At 39.0% G+C, this 10,585-nt stretch overlaps 1 pseudogene; it reads left to right on the top strand.

Moving 5' to 3' along the window:
* The first annotated feature begins 4,452 nt into the window (after positions 1 to 4,452).
* LOC127102184 (probable ubiquitin-like-specific protease 2B) lies at positions 4,453 to 6,167 on the top strand (annotated as a pseudogene).
* The last annotated feature ends 4,418 nt before the right edge of the window (positions 6,168 to 10,585 follow it).

Here is a 10,585-nt window from a genome sequence, read left to right as displayed (position 1 = left end):
TGGAAATTCTTCCCCATCCATTCTTATGAGGATTAGGGCTCCACCTGAGAAGGCCTTCTTAATGATGAAAGGTCCTTCGTAGTTGGGAGTCCATTTTCCCCGAGGGTCTGAGTGAATATCAGAACACCTTTTGAGCATGAGTTCTCCTGCACGATACTCATGAGGAAGAACTTATTAAAAGCTCGTTTGAGGCGTCTTTGGTACAACTGACCATGACGAATGACCGTCAAACGTTTCTCTTCTATCATATTTAGTTGGTCATACCACGATTGAACCCATTCAGCTTCTTCGAGATCATCCTCCATGATGACCCTAAGTGAAGGAATCTCGACTTCAATTGGTAGGACGACTTCCATCCCATACACTAATGAGTATGGAGTTGCCTTAGAGGATGTGTAAACCGAGGTTTTGTAACCATGCAGAGCAAAGGGTAACATCTCATGCCAGTCCTTATATGTCTTAACCATTTTTTGGACGATTCTCTTGATGTTCTTATTAGCTGCTTCTACGGGGTCGTTCATCTTGGGTCGGTATGGTGAAGAGTTGTGGTACTCGATCTTAAATTCTTCGCATAACTCCTTCATCATATTGTTGTTGAAATTACTGGCATTGCTAATGATTATCTTTCTAGGAATTCCATAGCGACAATAGCGACAAATGATCTCTTTCTTGATAAACCGAGTAACCACCTGTCAAGTGACATTGGCATATGAAGCAACTTCGACCCATTTCATGAATTAGTCGATGGAAACTAGGATGAATCGATGATCATTGGAGACTTTAGGCTTTATCATCCCAATCATATCGATACCCCACATAGAAAAGATCCATTGAGACGTCAAAACCTTCAACGGAGTTGGTGGCACAAAGATTTTGTCACCATATATTTGACATTTGTGGCATATTCTAACAAAATTGTAGCAGTCAACCTCCATTGTCATCCAGTAATATCCAGCACGAAGGATTTTCTTAGCCATAGCAGGACCTTTCGCATGCACACCCTCACAACCTTCATGTATAGATTTTATGATCATACTAGCTTCTTGTCTATCCACGCATCTGGGTAGTACAAAATCATAATTTCGCTTGTATAACACATCACTGTTTAAGAAAAACTTGGAAGAGAGTCTTCTCAGAGCCTTCTTATCAGCAATAGATATACCCTCGGGATACTGCTATTTCTCCAAAAATGTCTTTATGTCGTAGAACCAGGGCTTATCATCAGGATCTGCCTCGATTGCTAGACAATGTCCCGATTCATGTAAGTGGTCAATATGGATAGTTGGTGCTTCATTCTTCCATTTGACTTTGAACATAGATGCCAACGTAGCTAGAGCACCTGCTAACTAATTTTCTTCCCTAGGAATATGATGAAAAGAGACTTCATCAAAATAGGGTATCCGTTTTCTGATATGCTCTTTATAAGGTATCAACTTGCTATCCCGAGTTTCCCAATCATGTTTTACCTGACTTATTATCAGAGTTGAATCTCCATATACATCAAGAATCTTGATCCTTAAGTCGATGGCCGCCTCCATACCATAGATACACGCCTCATATTCTGCCATATTGTTGGTGCAGTCAAAGCATAATCTGGCGGTGAATGGAAGATGGAAGCTAGTTGGAGAAGTGATAATTGCGCCCATTCCATGACCACGAGCATTGGAAACACCACCGAAAACAAGTGTCCATCGCGATCCTGGTTCGGGGACTTCCTCAGGGTTTATCTTGGAGCCTGGCATAGTGAAGTCTCTGATAAACATAATGTCTTCGTCAGGAAAGTCAAACCTCAACGGTTGATAACCTTCCACAGGTAAATGAGCAAGGTAGTCAGACAAAACGCTCCCCTTTATTGCTTTCTGAGTCAATTACAGGATATCATATTCGCTTAACAACATTTGCCATCGAGCAATTCTATCAGTAACAACAGGCTTTTCAAATATATACTTTATCATATCCATTTAAGATATCAATAAAGTAGTATGGCAAACCATGTATTGTCTCAGGCGTTGAGTAGCCCAAGCCAAAGCGCAACAAGTCTTCTCTAAAAGTGAGTATCTGGTCTCACATTCATTGAATTTCTTACTGAGGTAGTATATTGCGTGTTCTTTCTTGCCTGTATCATCGTGTTGACCCAAAACGTAACCCATGGATTCATCAAGTACCGTGAGGTACATAATAAGTGGTCTACCAGGAACCGGTGGTATGAGGATTGGTGTCTCTTGCAAGTACTTTTTCATTTTGTCAAATTCCATTTGACAATTGTCATTCCACACAATCGATTGATTCTTCCTTAATAATTTGAATATTGGTTTGCAGGTAGCTATTAAATGTGATATGAATTTGCAGATATAATTGAGTCGACCAAGGAAACCTCTAACTTCTTTTTCTGTTCAGGGAGGCGACATATCTTGGATGGCTCGAACTTTGTCGGGATCAACCTGAACACCTTTCTGACTGAATATGAAACCCAATAGCTTACCGGATCGGACCCCAAAAGTGCACTTTGCTGGATTCAGACGCAACTTGAACTTTAGAAGCTTGGCAAACAATTTCCTAAGGTTTTCTAAGTGATCTTCTTCAGTTTTGGATTTGGCAATCATGAATTCCACGTAAACCTCGATCTCTTCATGAATCATGTCGTGAAAGAGGGTTACCATGGCACATTGATATGCTGCTCCTGCATTCTTCAAGCCGAACGACATTAATTTGTAGAAGTAACTTCCCCAAGGTGCGATGAAAGTTGTCTTCTCCATATCATATAGAGACATCTTTATCTGATTATACCCGAAGAAACCATCCATGAAGGAAAAGACGGAAAACTGATTTGTGTTATCAACCAAAACATTAATATGAGGCAAAGGGAAATCATCCCCTGGGATCGCTTTATTGAGGTCTCGGTAATCTACACACATTCTAACTTTACCTTCCTTCTTCGGAACTGTAACGATATTAGTAACCCACTATGGATACTCAAAAATAGCCAAAAAGCCAGCGTCAAATTGCTTCTTAACCTCTTCTATGATCTTGAGTGCCATGTCAGGTCAGGTCTGTCGCGGTGAGAATCGGAGACGAAGCTATTGGATTAACTTGACTCACAAAATATTGATATCACCACCGATTTATTTTTCCAAAGGAAGGGGAAAGGATTCAAAATAAACATGTATAGCAAATAGTAAAACTAGGAGCAAAGTGTCATACCCTGATTTCGGTCCTGAAAGCTTTCCCAATCAATCACTTAATTGCATTCTTTTTTATCATGACCATTTCATCGGGTCATGATGTTATCCACCCAAACCTTATATGTTAGGCTCACTACCATGGTCATTCCATTTTTCTTTTGGGGTTTTTCCTGTTGTTTTGATGCGAGATAGTTAATATAGTTAAGCAAGCTTGAGAACCTCTTTTCAATTGGTAGAATCAGGTGGAACCTCATGAATTTATTTCTTGTGTCCCATTTCAACCCATTAAACATATTCTATTTTGGCTTGCACCAATCGCAAGTCTCTGACACAGGGTAAACAGGTTCATATTATCTCAGTGGGTACTGATGAAAATCCTATCTTGGTTTCTAAGCTTATTAATTTCTATGCAAGTTTTAATTTGCTTGTTGATCCTCAAATTGTTACTAAGAGTTCAAACAATTTGGATCCTTGGCATTGGAATATGGTTATCTCTTTGTATGTTAGAAATATTTTCTTTAACGAGGCCATTCCTGTTTATAAGGATATGTTGAGTAAGAATGTTCAAACAACTGATTTTACCTACCCATCTGTTCTCAAGGCTTGTGGGGGGTTATTAGATTGTGATGCCGGGTGGAGGTTCATAAGTCTTTTCGAAGGAATTCCATTAAGTAGAGTTTGGTTTGTTACATAATGTGTTGGTATTTACGCATGGTGGGATTGGAAAGCTTGATGTTGCTCGCCACTTGTTTGATAATATGTCTGTTAGAGATGATGTTTCTTGGAACACTATAATAAGTCGTTATGCCTCTAGGGGTATATGGGAGGAAGAATTTCGACTTGGATGCATTCCTTCCTAAGGCATTGGAATCAAAAGTGGTTCTAGATGTTCATAATATAGCTTGTGGCTATAAACATGTTGTTCTAGTTACCAAACAGGGATGAAAGTTCTAGAACACAAAGAAATATTTTTGTCTCGCTACAAAATACCATTTTTCTTTTTCATTCACATCACATATACTTGTTTAGAAATGTTACAAAGGATGTGAAAGTTAAGTACTTTCTCTAATGTGTCTACAAGTGGCTTTGAACGATGTTTCCCATAAAAATAAAAATAAACAGCTTTGAGCTTCAATACATTAGATCACAAGTCAGGAAAATCAGGTGTACGGTATCTTCATCCTCGTGCAGCAATTGATCCCAGTTTTGGTCTGAACCCAACCCCACAATTAGAGCATTTTAGTTGCGGTTAGAATGCAAGGGTGTTTATATGTGTGCCGATGTTGGATTCAATACGGACTCTACTGCATTTAAAATTGATGAACTACAAAAGGTGGTTGATGTCCTCCCTTATTTTATTCAATATGAGGAGTTATATTCCACCTATTCTCGGTCAATATTCACGTGCAGCTCCATTAAACTTGAAGGCCCAACAAGCAATCAAACTGGGAAACCTTTTAAAATTGAGTGGGAAACTGAAGATATTATAAAAATTGAATCATGTTGGTTTGAAAGGATTGAAACATCATCAATCAACCTTTTCCTTAGATCAAAAGATTTTGAAGAAGTTGGCATTACAAATGCAAAACCAGGCTGTAAGCTGTTGAAATTTGCAGTTTATGATTCATGTTGGTCTAGGGCTGGGGAGGTTATCAAATTATTGGATATGAGATACACAAATATCTGGAGTACAGTTTTTAACATTGATACAAACAACTTTGGAAATAATTATGCATTGGGACATGGTAGTTTGTTCTCTCTGAGGGATTATTTTCCCATTTTTGATGAATCATTTGAGGAGGTTATTTATCCAAAGGGGGAACCTGATGCTGTTTCCATTAGTAAGAGAGATGTTGCACTTTTACAGCTAGAGACATTCCTCAATGACACTATCATTGACTTTTATATCAAGTATTTGAAAAATAAACTTTCCACTGATGAGCAGAAGAGGTTTCACTCTTTCAATAGCTTCTTCTTTCGAAAGTTAGCTGATTTAGATAAAGATCCTTCAAGTGCTTCTGATGGCAGAGCAAATTGTCATCTGTTATCCTAGGGAAGTGTCGTGCTTCAGAGATGAAGATCTTAAGAATGGACATCATAAAGGTCTTAAGAATGTTATCCAAAGCTACCTGTGTGAAGAAAGGAAAGAGAGACACCACAATATGGTGGATGACATTTCTTCTATGTTTTTACAGCTGCGGTTCATCTCACTAGAGCTTCCTTAGCAAGGGGACTTGTATGATTATGGTCTATTTATGCTTTACTACGTGAAATGTTTTCTGGAGGAAGCTCCAATCAAATTTAACCCTTTCAATATAACAATGCACTCCAATTTTTTTGACTAGTAACTGGTTCCTTCCGGTTAAGGCTTCTCTGAAAAGATCTCATATACAGAACTTAATTTATGATATATTTGAAAATAGTTCTTTGCAAGCCCCCCTGTTGATTGCCATGGCAAAGGTCCTCTCTCGTTAGTGTCAGACGTTATTGAGTACAGAGCAGAAGCAGGTTCATCTGGAGCAAGTTGTTATCCTATTATGTGGCATGAGAATCCTTCTAATTGCTCTACTGAGACTGATATTCAGTTCCCCAATTGTTTCACCCATAAGAGTTGCATCATGGGTGAGGGGACCTGGAATTATTTTCAAGGATTTGCAAGTACCAGCCGTATCTCCACATGTTGATTGTTGGAAGATGTCAGTATCTTGTAGCCAAGGACCTGCAAACCGTAACAAATGCAAGGCCAAAATTGTATCAGGTAGCCACGGCCCTGCAAACCGTAACAAACGCAACCAGCGCCCTGTGAATAACAAAACAGTGCAATTGTCACTCCAAAACAATAACAAAACAGTGCAACTGTCACGTGATCGCATACCAGGAGCTAGTTTAATTGACAAATCAATCATCATGCTGACAAGCCTCATCGAAAAAACTCACAGCGTCTTGCTCTGCCCTGTGAAAAAGGGACGCTTTACCCCAAGTTAACAACACCACATAAAATCAGTTTACACAAAAACATATCCTATTTCATCTAAGTGAGTTAGGGAGGTAATTTGTTTGTTACCGATGATTAACGGATGAGTGAAGGATTGAAGGAGGGACCACAAGTTGAAAGAGGACAAAAATTCCCCAAGCAACTCCGTACTATGAAAGACTGTGAGTTCTCTCCCGTGGTCCCGGTTGGTCACGCATATAAAGAGCAAACACTAATTTTGTGAGGGGAGGATACTGTTCATAAAGGAAAAAAGATTAGATAGCGGCAAATGAATGGCAAAACCCTGATAAACGAAAGTAAAGGAGGAAAGTCTGAAGAACTCTATACCTTTTTTCACCGCCATTGGACGAAGCTCATACCGAAGGCAAGGGAGGCGAGTTTTGAGCACACCGGTGGGAATCGATTGGCGAAAGAGGGAGAGATTCAAATGTCCATCGCCCTATCGTCGCTTGGCCTCTTTGTAAACGGTTCCTTTTGTGCTTTCCGACCGAGTTTCATATCCATCGCCGGCGTTCGTTTGTTGTTGCGGTCATTCATTTTTGGATCTCCTCAAGTTGAGAAGGTTAGATTTTCTCCGAGAATAACTCAGGTTTTGGTGAGGAAAGAGACGTTGTTTATTTTTTTTCATTTCATTCACTGCCGATTCCTTTTCAAATACCATTTCCTCGCATTTATTTTTCATTTAAAACATTTAAAACCGTTTGTTTGAATATTCGATCACTGTGCCATATGAACTTTTGTGGTTTCCCAGCCGCCTTTCATTAATACTGCCAGCTAGTGCTAGCATTAGGCACTCTTGGTTATCTGCGACGACAGCCATGCGGCTAAGGCTGACTTTTGGATTCCTTCATTGCCTTCCATGTTTGGGCCAATGCTTGGATCAGGTGGTCACGGGCCCAAACCGTCCAAGATTCTTTTGTTTAGCCTAGGTCCCGCGGCCCATGTTGAGGCCCTTTTGTTATTTATTTTTTCGTTAGTTGATTATCCTTTTCCTTTTTTTATTTTATTTGGCCATAGCTTAACAACTGACGGCTCTTGGTCGGGTGGGTATGGAGTTTTTTCATTCCCACCCAGGTAGTGGGTTCGATACCCATATGCAGTATTTTGTTTCTTTTAGCATTCAAATTTTTCATGTTTATGTTTTAACCTAATTTCTCCTATACTCATTTTTTAATGTTTACCCTTTTGATTTATTTTTATTGGAAAAGCATCGATTTTAATTTATGGATTCAACAATTCTCATGTTGTTTATCTACAATTATTTTATCGAGATAACAATAGAATTTCGCCGCGTTATGATTAATCACATATGACATTTCAATTGTTGTCAATATGTGCAAACCGGCTTTGAGTACATTACATAGGATTTTGTTTTTGCTTTTGTTTGTGTCTCAATTTTCTCCTCTATGCACGTTCTTGCGTTATGTGACTTTGATTCGCATCCTCGCATCCCGATTTTTATCCGTGCGCGTCCCGATATTGTTTTTTCAATTTAATTTTTGAGTGTTTTGTAAATATAACTTATTGTGTTATTTATGTTCTTCACATGGCTTACTCTTGGGCCTTCTTACAAGGAGACAATTCTCTTGCACCTACACTCATGCATTGTTTATTCTTTGATTGATCCAATTTAATTATTTCATTACTTTGAATCCCCATTCGACAAAATGTACCCCCACTCCCATGGCATGTAATAATTTAATCGTTTTTTATTTCTTTATTTGCTTGACTGTTTAGTTAGCTACTAACACAAGAATAAAACCAATTTATTTTCAAAAATATCAAAAATAATGACTCGATCCAACGTCGAGTAATTTCTCAATGAACAAATCAATCCATTTCTTCCTCCCATTCTATTCCATTTCTTTCAAACCTTCATCAAATGCTTGATCTAACATCAAGCCATCTTCATAATAAAAACTCAAAAAACTTAATTCATATTTAAGACATTTTAAATAAAGATGGAAATGGAACATGGTGGATACCACGCACTCCTGAGACTAGGGTTCGAGATGGATGTCTCGCCTATCTTAGCTCTCGCCACCATCCAAATTTATCTATTCTGTTTCTCTCAAACATTCATTCAATTTTCTCTTAAACGTCCATCAATGCTTGATCCAACGTCAAGCCATTTTCATGATAAAACTCAAAATACTTAATTCCTATTTAACACTTTTCTAATAAAGATGGAAATGGAATATGGTGGATACCATGCACTCCTAAGATTAAGATTAGAGGTGGATGCCTCGCCTATCTTAGCTCTCGCCATCATTTAAAATTGTCAATACAAGTTTCTTCAAATCCTTTCTCAATCAAATTCAAAACCCTTAATCCTTATTAAACACTTTTGCAAATAAGATGGAAATGGAACGTGGTGGATACCACACACTCCTGAGACTAGGATTCGAGATGGATATCTCGCCCATCCAAGTTCTCGCCATTACTTCAGACACATCAAACCAATCAATTTCTTTTCTCGCCGCCGTGCGATTGACTCTTAAACCCTTTCGCAAACGAAAGGTACTTTGTTTCAAAACAATGCAAGGCAATGTTTCTCCACCTGTTTTGGATAGTCCAACAATGTTTTCGTCGATTTGACACAAAGTAGCTTTCGCTAAAATCGACCAAGAAACAAACTTTTTTCTATCCAGAACTACGTAAGCCTTGATTTATCTATTGAGATACGTAGGAGCAGGATTTGTAAATCTTGTCAGGCCCACTAATAAAAAAATTAGGTTTAGTCCTTCGTAGAAAATCCAAAAACATTCTCCTCTCTTCCATTCTTTCTTTCCCACCTAATAACTTGAAAAGCCTAATATTTCAAACTAACACTAATGCGCACAACTAACCTAACAGTTCCCGTTGAGTACAACGGACGTGAGGGGTGCTAATACCTTCCCCTTGCGTAATCGACTCCCGAACCCTGATTTGGTTGCGACGACCAATATCATTGTCGTTCTTTCTTCGGTTTTATAGATATTCCCCTTTTCCTTTTTAGGAATAAATAAAGTTCGGTGGAGACTTTGTTCAGTCCATCATTGCGAGCGTGCGATTGCGCTTCGCTAGGTCGTATCCCCATTTTTTTCGAGGTACGACAGATGGCGACTTTGCTGGGGAGTACCGATCTCTAAGTGAGTCAAGCCTAGTTAGGAAGCTTGTGTGCCTTTGTTTGTTTAATTGTGTGGCTTTTCCTTATTTATTACTTTTATTATCTTTATTCTTACATTGATATATTTGTTGTATATTGGTTCCACTATGTTGGGTACTTGGATATTTGATTGCAAACCATGTGGGAAAGACTCTATACCCGAGTCTAGAGTGAAAAAGACATAAGATAGGACGATGGTTGAGTAGTACAGACTCCCGAGGTGAATACTTCGTAAGAGTCGTTACGAGAACCTCACTTAGAGTAGATCCTTTCGCAAATATTGTCACCCGAGGTGAATACTTCGTAAGCGTCAAACATTCTTGTGAATCAATGACTTTGGGGATCCTTTGTAACAAATCCCTAGGTCATACTCGATGAGAACCCTATTTTGGAAAGCAATCAGATTTATCCATACCTCGGACCTTTGAACCTGTACCAAAAAAACATTGCATCCATCCATTCATTGCATACACATAAAATAGAAAAACTCTTAGTTTGTTTCGCATTGTTTTAGGAATCCCAGACTTGTTAGCAAAATGAATCCTGAGAGAAGAAGCACTTTTCAGTTCAAATACAAGAACGTGGACCTTGCCAGTCTGCAAAAGTTGAGTGCCAAAGTAACACCAATCAAACTCAACAACTTTGTGCAAGACTATGGAAGAATCCTGGACATCCTAAATGAGAAGATGGACATGATGAACATAGTGACTATTGCTCAATTCTATGATCCACCTCTACGTTGTTTCACGTTTTCTGACTTCCAATTAGCTCCTACCTTGGAAGGATTTGAGAGGATTGTAGGTCGGAATTGAGGGATCATAATCCATTTCCTAAGTTTGATAAAGGTATTCCTCCCAAAAGGATAACTTTAGCTTTGGGTTTGAAGGTTTCTGAAGTCGTGGACAATTGGGATGTGAAGGGAGCTCTCAATGGTTTTTCTAGGAAGTTATTGGAAGATCAAGCTAAGAAGATGGAAAAGGAGGGGAATTGGGATGCTTTCTATGCTGTGTTAGCCGTGTTGGTATATGGGATAGTTCTCTTCCCAAATATTGACCATTTTGTGGACCACCTGGCGGTGAGAATCTTCCTCTCTGGTAACCCTGTACCGTTCCTCTTGGCATACCTCCACTATGCTCTCCATGATCGTCATGAGAAGAAGGGAGGAACCATTTTATGTTGTGCGCAACTGTTTCATGCCTGGTTTAGATATCATATGCCTGAAGAAGGCCCTTTTGTCTCAAACGAACTCAAGCCCTCCCA

This window comes from Lathyrus oleraceus, chromosome 1 (genome assembly GCF_024323335.1).
Source record: "Lathyrus oleraceus cultivar Zhongwan6 chromosome 1, CAAS_Psat_ZW6_1.0, whole genome shotgun sequence".
NCBI lineage: Eukaryota > Viridiplantae > Streptophyta > Magnoliopsida > Fabales > Fabaceae > Lathyrus > Lathyrus oleraceus.
This window is presented reverse-complemented; position numbering and strand designations above follow the sequence as displayed.